This window comes from Sceloporus occidentalis, unplaced genomic scaffold (genome assembly GCF_023333645.1).
Source record: "Sceloporus occidentalis isolate IW3139 unplaced genomic scaffold, rSceOcc1.0.p SCAF_4, whole genome shotgun sequence".
Classification (NCBI taxonomy): Eukaryota; Metazoa; Chordata; class Lepidosauria; order Squamata; family Phrynosomatidae; genus Sceloporus; species Sceloporus occidentalis.
Window position 1 is genome coordinate 114,669,077 of NW_028316984.1, and position 16,571 is coordinate 114,685,647.

Sequence of the window (16,571 nt, forward strand, 5' to 3'; positions counted from 1 at the left end):
ATATCTGTCTAATTTAATTGTGCTCTCCAACACGTGCCTGAAAGTTGCTGTGTTTCTAGCCTATCTATGATAGTAGAAACTGGCTGTTGACACTGACTTCCTGCAGGGTTCACCTGCACCACATAGTTCCTGTTGCTCTCTGTTTTGCTGTGATAGTATGGTAGCCAGGATTACCCCCAGAGGGGTTTTTGCCTACAGAAAAAATGAAAAGAAAAGAAAAGATGATATCTCATTTGACATAACAAAATGCACTTGAACTGGTAGTTGAATTTTCTTTCAGGCTCTGTGTTGAACAACTTCCATCACTACACCAGGCTAACTTGGGGACTCAAGTTTGTTCTGAGGATAAGAGGAGGGGAGAATGTCCTGAAATATGAAGAGTGTGTGAAAAAGTGAATAGTTCTGAAAGAGGAAGGCTGTTTAAATACCAAATATTGAATAATTGCTCTTGCAGGTATGCTGATACAAGTATACTTCAGTAGGTGTGTTTCTGAATGTTATTTTTCTTTAACAGAAAATCTGGTATCAGGCAGAAAAAACATGGAGTTCTAAAGGAGTTAGTTACTATAAGGAAGAAGGCTATCGAGAACCACTTCTGAATGGTTTGTACATTGAAAATGCTATGCTGATAAAATGGGGAAATTAAGAAAGAGGACTGCTAGGTTAGAAGCTATTCAACCAGTTGCTAGGGAAGAGCAGGGAACATGTATGAATACATATGACACATCTAGACTCAAACTGAAAAGACGTTCAGCTGCTGAAATGCTTGGATAGGAAAGTCGGAAGATGTACAGTGCATATAATATACACAAATCAGGGAAAGCTAGAAATCAAAATGAGAAATGGAAAGAACAAACATAGCAAAACTTGGGGTGAACAAGCTATAAAAATTAGGAATAGGACATTTTCAATCAGATGATTAAACAGTGTCTTATTTTGGAAATTACAATAGAAGAAATGGAGTGATACTTTAGCTAACATTTGTTAGTACTGTGCGGAAGAAGGCAATGGTAAATCACTCTTGAAGGCTTTTTACCTTGAAAACCCTGTCCTGTACTTTGGGTCAGTCACAAATAATAATAATAATAATAATAATTAATAATAATAATAATAAATTTGTATTCTGCCATTTCCCGGAGGAATCAAGGCGGATTATAGCAGAAATGATAATAAAATACAAATAACAATAAAATCACATTTCGAGACAATCTCCTATTCCCATCCCCTTCCCAGTCATAAAATTAACAGCTAAAAAAAGGACAATAATGATATAAAATGATGAACAATAAAAACAGAATTAGAATGGAGACTACAGTCAAGTCTGAAGAAGATTAGGACTTAGAAGGGCAGCTATGAAGGAACCAGGTAAGACACTCAAGTATAAAAATATTGACTAGCAAAGTCAGGATCATTCATGCCATCATATTTCCTATTTCTATATATGGTTAAAACTGGATACTGAAGAAAGCCGACAGGAAAAAAATCAGCACATTTGACATGTACTAAAGTTCTATGGATACCACGAAATGCCAACGTGTATAAATACAGTAAATGGGTCTTAAGGGAAACCAAGCCTCACCTGCTCCCAGAAGCCAAAAGTGGTAACCGAGGCTATCATACTTTGGCCATATCATGAGACAACATGACTCATTAGAAAAGACAATAATGTTTGGCAAAGTAGAAGACAGCAGGAAAAAAGGAAGAGTGCATTACAGGTGGAAAAATTCAATCAAGGAAGCCACAGCCTTGCATTTTCAGGACCTGAGTAGGTTGATGACAGGGTATTTTGGAAGACTGTAGTTAATAGGGTTGCCATAAGTCAACAATTAACCACAATAATTGTCTAAGCTTGTGAGGGCAACTGGGAGCTGTCGGCCAACAACATCTGGAGGTCTACATGATTACCATTTCTGCTTGAGCTCAGTTACAGGACAAATCCAAAAATGATTTTTGCTATCAAGAGTTCGGGATCATGTCCACACTAGTGGTGTCATTCAAGTGGTGTGGGTGCTGAGGTCTGCACTGAGTGATACCCCAGAAGAGAGATGACACCTGGTTAGCCCTCCTCCCCATAAGGGCCAAAAAGAATCCTCTTGCCTTGGTTGTGGTGGCGCCTGTCTCCTCATGAGGAGACTGGTGCTGACTTAGCAAAAGAGAGGGCCAGGTGCACCCTTTTAGCTCCCCCCTGGCAGCACCCTCACTCCACTGGCAGCTCCCCCCACCAGGTGACACTAGAAGTAGAGACACCACTGGTCTACATTGTGCTAAATCCATTGAATTGCAGCTGGAAGGAAGTAGAAAGTACTTTGGAACCATACAAGTGCCTTCTGGTGTTATGCAAATAATATGTGAATACAAAACATGAATCTACAAAAGCAAAAGATTTTCAATAATTTGTTTATGTAAGCTGGAAAAAGTTGTACCACTTCTAATGCACCTTTTTTTTTCAAAATTGTAATAGTCATAAACATGTTTCTTATTCAATGGTTATTAAATATCTACTTTTGGCCCTCAGTATCCACTGGGTCAGTAACATCAATGTGAGGTGCAGGGAATGTGGACCGCACCGGGTGACACCCAGAAAGGAGGGTGACACCCAGCTGGGCTCTCCTCCACCTTCGGGGCAGGAGGGGTGCATGCATGTCCTTGCAGGTTGCTCTATCCAGGCCTTCCTCTCCAGGGGGAAAGCCCAGGACAGAGGACAAGGGTCAGTGTGCCACCACTGCCCCCACAGCTGCCTTTTGACTCCAAGTTGGACTCAGAAGGCTTGGGATGTTGGGGGGAAGAAGGCTGCCTTCCGAGTCCAGCCTGGACTCAGAAGGCAGGGGCAAGGGAGAAGGCTCAGGAAGGCTGCCCTTTTGGCCCCAACCCCCTAGAAACCACATCCCCAGAAGCCCCACACATACACACATACTGGGTGACACCCTGGCTGCAGACGGTACTACACTGGGGTTTGGTTCCAGAACTCCCCATGAATAACAGTCTGTGGATGCTCAAGTCCTGTCAAATACAATGGCACAGTAAAATTCCTGGCAAAATCAGGATTCCCAATAGCAGGATTGGCTGAGGCATCCAGTTAGCTTAATAGATGGGTAGGAATTTCAACTTTTATTTTGGCATTTTTTTCACCAGACCACACGGCGCAGTATGTCCTAATAGCTAGTAATAGTTTTTCTGCCTATCTTGAGTGACTGGAAAGGAGGGGAGGGGAGGTTAAACCTTTATATGTTGCCATCTTGGAAAATAGCAGCTACAAAATTAGTGCAACAGAATGGGCATATTCTCCCCCCCTTCCAAAATATGATCCTACCTGTCTCTGAAACACAAGCAAACATCAAAATATTTTGTAACAGAGCTTTGTGGCATATTCATAATAGGAATGCCCTTATACAAATGGTTGGTGTGACCACATTTTGAATACTGTGTACTAGTAACTGTCTCTGAAAAAGCATACTATTGGTGTAGAGAAGAAGGTAACAGCATTCGGTGTGGCCATGCTGGCCACATGACCACCAGAGCAGTCCTCGGACAACACTGGATCTTCAGCTTGGTATCAGAGATGAGCACTATCCCCTACAGTTGGTTGTGACTAGACATTCATGTTAAAGGAACTACCTTTACCTTTAGAGAAGTATATTGCAGGTGCACAAAACAATACTGGAATAGGTGCCAAAAAAAAAAAAAAAAAAAGGCAAGCAATATGATAAAGGAGGCACAAGATCACATTCCTCTAGGAGGAAAGCTTGTAAAGAAGAAAGCAGGGAGTGGAAAGTACTGCATGAATAAGGGACCTAGTTAAAAGAAGGGCACAGTCTAGATAGGTTAGCAGGAGGTGCTTCTGGTTGTTTTATTACCATGTTCATTTCAGGTGTGGCTGTTCATTGTATGTATATGTATCCATTCAGATTTTAAAATGTATCCTCTTGATATTTTCCAGTTAAGGTTTAAAACTTGTTATGGACAATGTTGTGGTCTCTCCTTCTGTTAGTACTCACCAGTATCTAATGGTCATTGCCACAGGACCCCCAAAGAAGCATGAGAATTGCTTGGGGGGGGGGGATGAAATTTGGAGGTCCTGATCCTTCTCTCCAAACTCTTTTCTCCTGGGGGGATGGGGAAGAGAAAGGCAAGGAGGGTGCTTGGAACCTCTGCCTGAAGGAGGAGGAGAAGGAAGAATAGGAGATTTATTTCCATATAAAATGTTAAAATATTAATACACCTGAATGTATGAATGAAATACACACACTAAACAAAATATTTTAGTCATGTACTATGTCAACGGGGTGGGCATGACATCCACATGTAGATGTAAAAGGGGGGGGGGGTCACAAGGGGGAAAAGTCTAAGAATCACTGGTTCAGGATACTGTTAGGTGGAGATCACCAAAGAAACAAAAACATTTAGCAGGTGGCAATGAGAAACTAAACTTAGGCTGCATCCACACTGCAGAAATCATCCAGTTTGACACCACTTTAACTGCTATGTCTCAATCATATGGAATTCTGGGATTTGTAGCTCTGTGAAACATTTAGCCTTCTCTGTCCAAGCACTCTGTTGCCACAACAAACTACAGTTCCCAGAATTCCACAGCATTGAGCCATGGCAGTTAAAGTGGATTATTTCTGCAGTGTGGCTGCAGTCTAAAAGAAAAGCAAAGAGAAGCACAGGACCACTATTTTACCCTCCACTCATGAGACAAAGTATTGCTGAATGATGACAGTAACTAGGGGGAGGCAATCTAGTTGTTGATGTGCTGCAACTCTCACATCTGCGTAGGGTTGATAGATTTTGGAATTCAACAATATCTGTAAAGCCACACCCTCTCTAGCTATAGCATAACAGCATAAATACATTGAATATTCCCAGGTAAGTGGGTGCAGGACTGCTGGCAGATCATCCTGCTTGGCTTCAAGAGATGTTACGACTGCTCTCCTTCCCTTCATGCTTTCTGAAAATGCACCCTTAGCTAGTACACCACTAGGTGCTGCCAAAGTGCTTTGCTGCATGTTAATACCTCATTCTGAATGAATATTTGCAATGATTTTCCCCCCAGGAGCCAAAGCAGTTATGTAGCATTCAAAACCTGCAACATTTCATGCCTTTGTGCATGTGAATCTATGGTGTCCACTGAACTTACTTCTGATTTGAATATGTTGTTCTATTTCCATCTCGGTTCCATCCAACTCAGTAATTTCTTGCAACAGCTCACCAGGGCCTGAGAGATTAGTCTTTTCGAATTTACTTCGAAATTCCAGGGACTGAATCCATACCCTCTAACATTTCACAGATGAGACATAGGTTGTTAAGCAACATCACAGTGAGGACAAGCTATTAACGAGGGAGTAGAGCCAAGCAAGAAAAGGCTGCAGCAGTTTGCTTTTGTGTACATCTACTAGCAAGAGCAATCTTCTACCCCTCCTCTCCTCCCTGCTAAATTAATTGAGAGTAAACTACCTTTGTATTTTGAACTTAGTTTGTATAAATGGAAGTAAGCACAGAATGAAGGGCAAAAGTGGGAGGAGGAGCGCAAAACCGGGACACTTAAAAAGCATCTGAAAATGGAATAACAGAATCAGGACTTTCCCTGCTAAACTGGGACAGTTGGACAATATTTTCAGAAACTGGGACTATTTACATACCATGTACCTTTTGGAATTCCTCTGAGACTGATACTGAGCTATACGGCTGTTCCAAATGTTCTGATATTAATATTTCTTTCTTGCATTTTTAAAAAAAATCTGTGCAGCTAGAGATCACTTTGCATATTACAGTGAAGGAAAAAAAAGTGTGAAATGCTGATGTGGATTCTTGTGGGGGATAATTATGGATACCGTACAGGATAATTATGGATGTGACATGCAAAAGACACAGACTTGTTCATGTGTTTTTACAAAGCAAGTCATTCAAGGTCATTCATAGTAATAAAACAATTACAACCTATATAAATTAATTGCCATTAGGAGAACCGAAATAACTGGAAGGGCATGAAATAATTGCTCATAATGACCTACAGCTTTGAGATCTGATATGTGGTAATGAATGTGAGTAATAAACCAAAATGTTTTCTTTGCAAATTTCACAGCTGCATTGATCTATGGGCCCTTTCACACTGCAGTTGGCCCTCCACATTTGCAGATTTGACTTTTGCAGATTTCATTATTTGTGGTTTTGATTAATATGTTATCTCCAGGAATCTCTAAGCCTCCAGGACCATTCTGCTGGAGGTTGGCCAATGGAGTTTCCCGGAGAACCTATAAGTTTCTGGGCATTTGTAGGTCCTCCAGCATGATTCTATGATTAACTTCTTGCAGATTTTAACCATAAAGTTGCACTGAAGGACCTGGAGATTCCTAAAGAGGTGTTTTCTTAAGTAAGAGAAAGGCAAGCCAGCTCCATCAAGCCTTGTCTGAAAAGAAGGCCCTCCCTCCCTCCACCATCCAAAGGGAGAGAAAGGCAAGCCAGCTCCAGCCTCCATCAGGCCTTGCCTGAAAAGAAGAAGGCCCTTCCTCCATCTACAATCATCCAAAGGGACAGAAAGGCAAGCCAGCTCCATTGGGCCTAATCAGAGTAAGAAGAAGGGCCCTCCCTCCAGTCCATCTGTCATGGTCCAGGCCTCGGTGGGAGAGAAGATCTGCTGGACTTTCCCCCACCCCCACTGCCATTCTCTTCTCCTTTTGGATCTTGTCTTTTTAGATTGTAAGCCTGAGGGCTGGGAAATGTCTAATTAACAATTTGTAAGCCGCTCTGATAGCCTTTTGGCTGAAGAGCGGGGGATAAATAATAAATATTATTAAATATTATTAAAAAGAATAGTGTTTTTTATTTTCATTTTTCCACATTCATAGGGGTCCTTTACCCCTAACCCCAGTGAATATGGAGGGACCACTGTACAATCATCACAGTGATATGATTCCTCTTTAACTGCCATGGCTACCTCCTATGGAATCCTGGGATGTGTAGTTTGGTGAGGCAGTATGGAGATCTCTGGCTGAGAATTCTGAATGTCCCTCCAAAAATTACAAATTCCAGGATTCTATAGAATAGCAGAAACATAATGCTAAATTCTGTAGTGTGAAAGGGCCCTAAGTGACCATAGACAAGCCACTTTCATCTCAGCCTCCCAGCAGAAATGTTAGGCACTTTGTTTTTGATGTTCAGAAATGAATGTTGTTGCTTGTGTTGCAAAATAAAAGTACCACCCCCACACAAGAAGGGCGGCATCAGTAAGTTTGGCAAAACAGCCCTAATGCAACTATCTGCTTAGTGGCCAGAGAAAGCTTGTTGACTGTTAAATGATGGCAGAGGGGAATGGAATGCAGTGTCTTAGGGAGGACATGGGTAGTTGGTTGGAGCAATGAACAAGAGCACTCAGTACTGCAATATTTTGTTGTATGTAGTTTCCATATGTGGAGATCAGGGTCTGGCTTTAAGATGGAGGTGGGAATCATGCAGCGCTCAAAATGTTGTCAAGCTTCAAATCCCAGTGGCTCTAACTGGCATAGCCTAAGGTGAGGCATGTTGGGACTTGGGAGTTGCAGTCCAACAATATCCGGAGGGTTATATCAGTGTCATGATTGCTTCAAGGACTGTTGGAGGGATTACTGAGATGACACGTGTGATATACTTTGAATACATGAGGTGTACTACTTAAATGTGCACACTTCCTCCAAATAAAATTTATTTCCTCCCAGAGCACCCCCACGAATACACTCTGGAGCGCTGCCCTCAGAGCTTCCTTCCATCCAGGTCTTCTTTCCAGCCAAGGACACCCAAGCACAGTTCCTGCTGCCTCTGTCAGGCCTGGATGAGTCCCTCCGACTGCCCCAGTGGTCACACACTCGTGCTCTGCGGCCTGGCCGGATAACCTTGTGGCCTGTTTCAGCTCGAGGCGTGCTGAGGCTCCACCGCTATGCTTCCTCCCCTCTAGGCCTCACCATGCTTCTGACTGACAGAAGGAGAAAGAGTTGGAGGAGGAGGAGAGGAAAGCAAGGTAGGTTTTGGGAGGCTGGGGAGAAGCTCCTTCTCTAGGTTATGTTCCCCAGTCGGCGGCCTCCTCCTCCTCTTCTTTCCTGATGCCTCTTCTTCCTCCCTCCTCCTCCTTTTCCCACTCTACCTCCGTATCTTCCTCCTCCTCCTCTCTTCTGCTGTGCTGCGTGCCTTCCTCCTCTTCTTCTGTCTCCCTCCCATGGGCTTGCAATCGGTGGATGCTCAAATCCACAGATAGCAAGTCCGCATATAAGAAGAGCACACTGTAATTGTTTAAAGAAAGTATACTTAAGGGGGGTGTAACCATCAGTTATGGAGGGGAAAGTTAGTGGTGTTTGTGTTTCAAAAAGTTTTGGTTGATAGAACACACACACACACACACACACACACACACACACACACACACACAGAGTGGGCCCTTAGTATCTGCTGGGTTTGGTTCTAAGACCCCTCATGGATATCAAAATCCAAGGATGCTAAAGTCCTATTATATAGTGGCATGGTAAAATGATTTCCTTATATAAAATGGCAAAATCAAGGTTTGCTTTTTGAAATATTTGGTGTATGTATGATATTTTCAAGCTATGGATGGGTGAATCCATGGTTTCGGAATCTGTGGATATGGAGGGCTGACTGTATGTGTGAATATGTATACATGTATATTTGTGTTTTTGCGTTTAATAAAATAATGAATGATAAAAAGTATTGTTCTACAGACCTGCATCCAGTTGGTAATTCCAGTAAGGGAAGGCCAGTTGAATCAATAGGATTTACACAAATGCTATACCATTAAATAGTTCTGCTGTGGCTGTGACTAGCAGCTGGACTTAGGCCATAGCCTCCACTCCAGTGTCTGTTTAGACCAGTCCAGCCATAGTCTGTGTCTGCCAGGCTGAGGAGGTGGAGGGAGCTGCTGAGGAATGCTGGGGAGGCAGAAGCAAGCTGAAGTAATGAATGCCAGGGAAAGGTTTTCTCAGCTGGGGAAGAGCATTCCTGTGGATCACCTGGATTAAGAGGTAAGACAGAGATCATGCAGGGACTTATGGAGTTGGAAACTTTTAGGAATGGGACAAAGTCTGGGAGAAAGTCCAGATGCCAGACTCTGCTACAGCAAAATCACACAGACCTACATTTTTGTGGCATCTTAAACCCTAAAAGAAGGAAGAAACTGAGATGGAGAAAAGTGGAAAGAAAACTGGATTGGGGGAGAGAGAATGAAATCACTTACTTGCTGTTCCATTAAATTTGACCCTCCTTGCTTTATGCACTGTGAGAGTAAATCTAACACTTCTGCTGGTTTGCATTTTCATCATTCTTTTAGATTATTACAATAAAATAGGGTTTAAAAAAATAACAAAATATTGGCATTAAAGTAAAATCTTGAATTTGGATATTAAGAGCATGAAATAATAATAATAATAATAATAATAATAATAATAATAATAATAATCTGCCTTTTCCTTGCAGAATCAAGGCAGATTACAAAAGTAAAGTATCAAATACAAATACAAAAAGTATCAAATACAAAAAAGAAACTTATACCCCCCACCAAATTGTCACATAACAAATCATAACAACAATAATAATAATTTAATAATTTGTTTTATTTATATACCGCTATTCCAAAGATCATAGCGGTGAACAGCAAGTAAGCGAATTAGCAAGTAAGCTAATTTTCCCCCAACAGTCTGGGTACTCATTTTAGCGACCTCGGAAGGATGCAAGCCTGAGTCGAGCTTGGGCCCTTTTGCTGGTCTTGAACTCGCAACCTTGTGGTTTTGAGTGAATGGCTGCAGTACAGGCATTTAACCACTGCGCCACCAGGGCTCCATCCACCAGGGCTCCATAAATTAATTATACATAATAAATTAATTATACAAAAAAGCAAAAATCAATAATAAAAATACAACAAATATACTCCAAAGTACATAACATAGCATAATGGCTAATATAAATAAAAGGTACAAAATCCCAAAATTACCTAACATAGTAATAATTAAGACATAACATCTAGACGGCAATTCCCAATACTCCACTAGCAGCAAAATAACAGAAATGTAATACAATGATACAATACAGCAATAAATACAGCAACAAGAAGAGAACATAGTCCCTTTTATTCCCACAAGCATTGTATAATAATAGCATTCATCTCGGTTTAAAATAGTTAAGCAATTAGGACAGTTCAAAACCAGCAGAGTGCTGCCCTCCATCTCTACGTCCGTCTCCCTCTCAGCAGGCTTCCAGGGGCCGCAGGAGTTCCGGAGGAGTGGTGGCTGGAGTGGCACTTGTAGGACGCTGCTCTCCATCTCACCTCCTTCTTGGCAGACTTCCAGGGGCTACAGGTATTTTGGAGTAAAGGTAGTTGGAGCCAGCATCTGTAGGACACCAATCTCCGTCTCACATCCTTCTTGGTAGGCTTCCAGGCAGAGATGTAGCCAAGGGGGGGTCCATGGGGTCCAGACTCCCCCTTCCGTTAGATACAATGAATGGTGCATGCTGCTGTGCCACTGGGCCCAAGCCCCATTATAATGGTGTCACTTAGTCTGAACCCTCCCTTCCTAAAATCCTGGCTACGTCCCTGTTTTGGAGTAATGGTGGTTGCAGGTGTTCCGGAGTAATGGTGCTTGGAGCCAGCATTTGTAGGATGATGCTCTCCGTCTCACCTCCTTCTCTGCAGGTTTCCAAAAGACGCAGGTGTTCCTAGAGCACTCTAGGACACAGATTTCACAGAAGCAGCTATGGGATTGTTTTCAGATTCTGAAGCAGAGAGCTGTCTGATAGTGTGTGAACCTGTCTGGACTTTAAGATGGCCTGGGCAAGTCTGTCATTACGTGCTCATCCCTGCTAAAATAAAGTGGATGGTGACCAGACAACAGGATTTTAAAGTCATGTTTCCATGACTTTGCAACACTCTCTTCATGTTGTGAACTTTGCCCCTAGTCTTTTGAGTTTTAGCTGCCAGATAAAGGTGGCTTCATTCACATAGAACTAAATGGCAGTATGTGGTAGTGGTTAAAGTACTGAACCAGAACAGACTGAGGAGTCAGTGTGGGTTCAAATCCCCACTACCTTAAAACTCCCAATGTTGACAGTCCTTTTTGCAAATCAGTCCAATGCATTAAAATAAATTTTAATATATCCATGTCCCAGGGCAACAAAATATAGGTTTATACTCACTGAAGCTATGGAATTGCCAGCTCTTCTTTATTTACCAAGCAAAGTGGCATCTTTGGTTTAACTCAGCCATTCCATTTTTGTACACTGTTAGTAAAGGGATAGATCTACTAATCGCTATGATTCCAGAAGGGAATTAGGTAAGTCATAAGACATAATTCTTCATTTAAAGCATTGACAGGTGAGTAGTAATAGGAAAAATAAATTGTGATTTTATACATAAACGTACACTTTGCAGACTAAGGTGTTCCAGTGAGAAATACATGGTCAAGGCACCTTTTTGCATTTGAAATCTAAATATGGTACCAGATTGAACTTCAAACCCAAAACAAAAGAAGTTGATCATGCAAGATCAAAGCCAGCACAGACTTTGCTTACAGTATTTGATAGTGTTTTTGAACAATTATCTAGCCAAGAATCCTCCAACCCTAAGGTTTGCAGCAGAAGTTCTTCTGCATCTGAACTATCGCCAGATGTGTGTGTATGTGCCTAGAAAATATTTTAAAAGGCGAGAGGATTCCTCCCAATTTTCATTTTACCCTGTTCTTTTCCACTGGAGTTTGTAGATTGCCTGCTTCCAGAGCCCACTCATTTGGTAGGGACTTTAGGGGCAGCTTCTTAAGCCACTGTTCAGAAAATAGTTGTTTCTATTTGACCATGCCTGGCTATGGACATCTACTTGTCATCTTCCATGGTTTCCATGCTGCTAGTGTTCCTGTGATGGCTGCTACAAACAATCCACAAAACTGCAAAAACATATCCTACATTTCTTTTACAAGTAGTTTGACCTCACCTTGCTGCCTACTCCCCCCCCCCCTTTTTTTTTAGCTGCTGCATTTCTGGTTCAGAGTTGGAAGGCACCCCAAACACCATTTACTCCAACCCCCTGCCATGCATGTAGACAGCTAAAGCACTCCTGAGAGATGGCCATCCAACCTCTATTTAAAGATCTCCAATGAAGGAGTGTTTCTGTTTTCCTTCTGATAACAGAATCTAGGTCCAGTGCCTCTGGTCCTTAGGTCACCAGAGGAGGTTTTTTTCTAAAACAAATCAGCCTTTCATTTCTTTCATGAGAACTGCACGTGGTGGATCCGCTGGGGGGGAAAATGCCCAGGGCTGAATTCATACATGCTGAGGCCCTAAACCCATCAAGTTTAAGAGGCCTCTTTGTATTATTAAAATGTATATTAGTCCAACAATTATGTAAAACTTTCAATTCAGCAATCTTTTTGTATTTAGGATCCCCTCACAATGTGAGGCCCTAAATGTTTGTTCATCTTGTGCATAAACTCTGTCTCTCTATATGCTACGAAGAACTGATGAGTTAAATACTGGCCCAATTCAGACGGGACCTAAAGACCTTTCTGTTCCGGACCGCATTCCCTGAATAAGGTCCTATAGGCCTCCTCCGCCGCACTGGCAACGGGACTGGCTAACCTGGGGCCTTTTGTTTTTATGTTTTCTGTAATTGTGGTATGTTTTTAATTGTTTATTATTGTATTTTAATTGCTGTAAACCGCCCTGATCTGATGGAAGGGTGGTATATAAATAAAAACTTTATTTATTATTTATTATTGGGCAACATGTGAAACAGCCCACAGAGATTTATGCTGTACTCCATTGAAAAGTCAGAAGCTATAGCCTGCATAACCCACAGCTTTTGGGCAAACAAATTTTCTGGTTCATTTATTTTCTGGCTAACAACATCGCCACACCTATATAGTGTTTTAGCAGGAAGTGCCTGCTTAATTAAATGCATGCCCTAGGAAGAATATGTTTCCAGCCTTACTGTGGGGTGTCCTACTCTCCCTTTCCTCTTCCTGCCTTGTTTCTGCTCCAAGCATTACCTTAGTCTGGCTCAGGCCTTTTGGCTGTTGATATGACTTCTTGACCTAATTTCTGGCTCAGTTCTTTGGCTTTGCCTGCATGATGCTGCTGTCCTAATTCTTGCTGTGCCGTGACACTTGAGGCATGGACTACAGCCTGCCCATGGCTCCCACACTGATCCCGATCTCCTGTTTACTAGCTTGGCTTCACCTCAACTTTGGCTGCAGACCCAGCCCAGGCCCTTGTTTTTACATCTCTGTAATTTAATATGCTTTAGCACTGGACTGTCTGAACTTTCCTCTTTAGCGATGTTTACACTTCCAGTAGGGTTATATGTGTGTATGGACGTTGTTTTTTTTTTTTACCTTTAGGTGCCATTCAAAAATACTTTTTCCAGTGTCTGGAATCAGTGTTGACACTACTATTAGGTTTATTTCAGATATTGTTGTTAGCTGCCCTCGTGTCAGCTTCGACCCATGGTGACCCTGTGGATAAGACATCTCCAAGACCTCCTATCCTCTACTTTTCTGCTCAGGTCCTGCAAGCTCAGACCTGTGGACTGATTTAATCTAGTCCTCTGGCTTGTGGTCTTCCACTCTTTCTGCTGCTTTCCACTTTTCCTAGCATCATTGCCTTTTCTAATGAGTCTTTCCTTTTCTTGGTGTGACCAAAGTACAACAACCTATTAGTCCTGGGAAAAGAGTGGGATACAAATAAATATAATAAATAAATACATAAACAACCTCAATTTAGTCATCCTGTCTTTCAGGGAGAGTTCGAGTTCGGGCTTGATCTGGTCTAGGAAACATTTGTTGGTCTTTTTGGCCATCCACAGTATCCTCAGCAGTCTTCTATAGCATCATATCTCAAATGAGTTGATTTTCTTTGCCTGCTTTCTTCACTATCCTGCCCTCACATCCATAGATAGTGATGGGGAATACAGTAGTTTGGACGATCCTGACTGATGCTAAGAACACATTGGAGGTGTAGTTCAAAAAATTAAGATGTTCTGAGTTCTTCTTTAAATAGAAAAAAAATAAATAGAACAAACTTCCCAGTCCTGGTTTTAACATTTTTCCAAGCACTGTTTTGAATAAATTAGTGTTGTGCAACCTGAAAAACTTTTCAAAGCAAAAAAATAAAAATAAAAATAAATAAAATTTCCTATCCTAATTTTAATGGATTGTTCTCATTAACTTTTTCTTACAGCTAGATTCTGGAATCCTCCCTCATCCACAAAATAATAATCACTTTAATAAAAATAATGCTACTAATAATCACCATATATTTTGAAGAGGGAAACATGATGACAACAATGACTATGAAGAAGGAAGTTGATGAGATAGGATGATGAGATAGAAAGAGATTTAGCCAAACAAATTAGAGAGGGAGGATGAGAAAGAGGAGAAGAAGCAGATAGGAGGAAGAGTATACTTACTGATATATCACTTATATTCTATATTCCTGGATGCTATTTAAAAAAAATCCAGTAATAGGGGGCGTAAAGGAGCTAAATAGGATGGTGGTCAGAAAGTGAAGTACAAAGGGTGTTTAATGTATGTCTACAAGTGCAAGAAGTGTTGATCAGGGAGGAACCAGAGCTAATGGAGAAGGCCTTTTATGGTTTCATGAACCGCAGATAATGCAGTCCTGGGTATGACTACTAAGAAACAAACTCTGTTAAGTTCAACAATATTTTCTTGTAAGAAAATGTTTATAGGCTCACAACCAGAACCAAGCTCTATAGTTGCCCCTTTGAACTCATGGGAGATCTATTCCAGACCCCCCGTGAGTTCAAAATCATGCGCATATTCAAGTCCATAGGCTTGAATGGGGCATGTGCACCACACGCTACTGTCGCACACCCTATTAATAGCGGTGGCCCCTCCATGGATTTCCATGGAGGGGCAACTGTATTGTGTTATGATAATCAGTTAGACCCAAAATATCCTGAATATGCCTACAGTATGGAATAAAAACAATCCTTTGCATTAAGTCCTGAAATTATTAGTATACTGCACAACTGGTGAAGAAGAGAAGATATGAAAGAAGTAATGTTGCTTTGGATCATTAAATAATGTTAATCCATCAGTACAATCAAATCTTTTCTACTTTTATCAATGAGCTCTTAGAAATCTGATGGTCTTGATTTTTGCTCCTTTCCTCATAGGTCTATAAACTGCTTACAGAGTGACATTTACACTGTCTCTAAATCCAAATGAATGAACAGTTTAAGTTAAGCTTTCACTTAGTCCAGGAAGTGGTTTGTTGCTACAGAGTTTGTGGTAGGGGAGGATGACTTTCATTTGCAGATTTTTGTAATTTTTTTCCTTGATATTTTTCCTTTCCATGGTTTCCAAACTCAGCAAGCTTTTGGTCTTCTCTCTCTCTCTCGGTTTCTTTAAAAGTCTCCCTCTGTTGTGCTTTACATGCAGCATTCAGAATTAAAGAAATAGCTTGTTGAAAGGGACAACCCTCTTTTCCAAACTTCAGAAAGTTGTTAGGTAATATTCAGACATGCCCAAACATTTTTCATCCTTACAAATAAGATTTAGTTGGCAGTCTTTTTCATCCTCTTACCTTATTATCACCCTTTGTTTTTTGTGTGATGCAGAAGTGCATAATGAAATCTTTTAGGGAATATTGCACGCAATAATATTCTTTTTAGTGTCAATCATCCAGTCAAGTTCAGCTATTTAAGATGATTAAGGCTTATTACAGAATTTATGTTAGAGTGCAATTTCAACAGATTTACTCAACCTTCTGTTAGAAAGAAAAAACAAACAAGCCATGTCTTAGCCTGCTTTCTCGTGGACAAAACCTAACAGGTCATGTTGGTGGTGATGCTACATCCCAGTCAAAGTTAAGTAGCTTTATGTTCCACCTGATTTGAATGAGATAAAATAAAATATATTATGAGTTGCTGAATAGTGCCTATATTGAAGAATTTTTTGATAAAATGTCTTTAGTCACTAAAAATGTAGGTAGTGGTTTGAGTGTGGTAGTAGGGCACTGTGTAGTGGTTTGAGTGTGGTAGTAGGCACTGGAAGATCAGGATCTGAATCCCTGCTCAGACATGGAAACCTACTGGGTGACCTTGAGCAAGCCACACTCTCTCAGCCTCAGAGGAAGGCAATGGCAACCCCCATCCCCCGAACAAATTTTATCCAAAAAACACTATGATAGGATCACCTTGTTGTCATTCTGTGCCTTCAAGTTGTTTCTGATTTCTGGCAACCCCTTAAGGTGAACCTATTACAGAGTCTATGTGGCAAGATTTGCTCAGAAGGGGTTTGTCTTTGTCCTCCTCTGAGGCTGAGAGAATTTGACTTGCCCAAGGTCACCCATAGTTTTCCATTGCCAAGCAGGGATTCAAATCATGGTCTCCCAAGTTGTAGTCCAACACTCAAACTACTATGCCAAATATTAATTTAATTCAATTATTCTCAAAACATGGTCCTCCAGATGTTTCTTCTCTTCCAGAACACACAGCAAACATGGCCAATAATAAGGGATTCTGGACCTGAAGTCTGAAACATCTAGGGACTAAAGGCCTAGTAATAAAATGCATCCAACTAGAT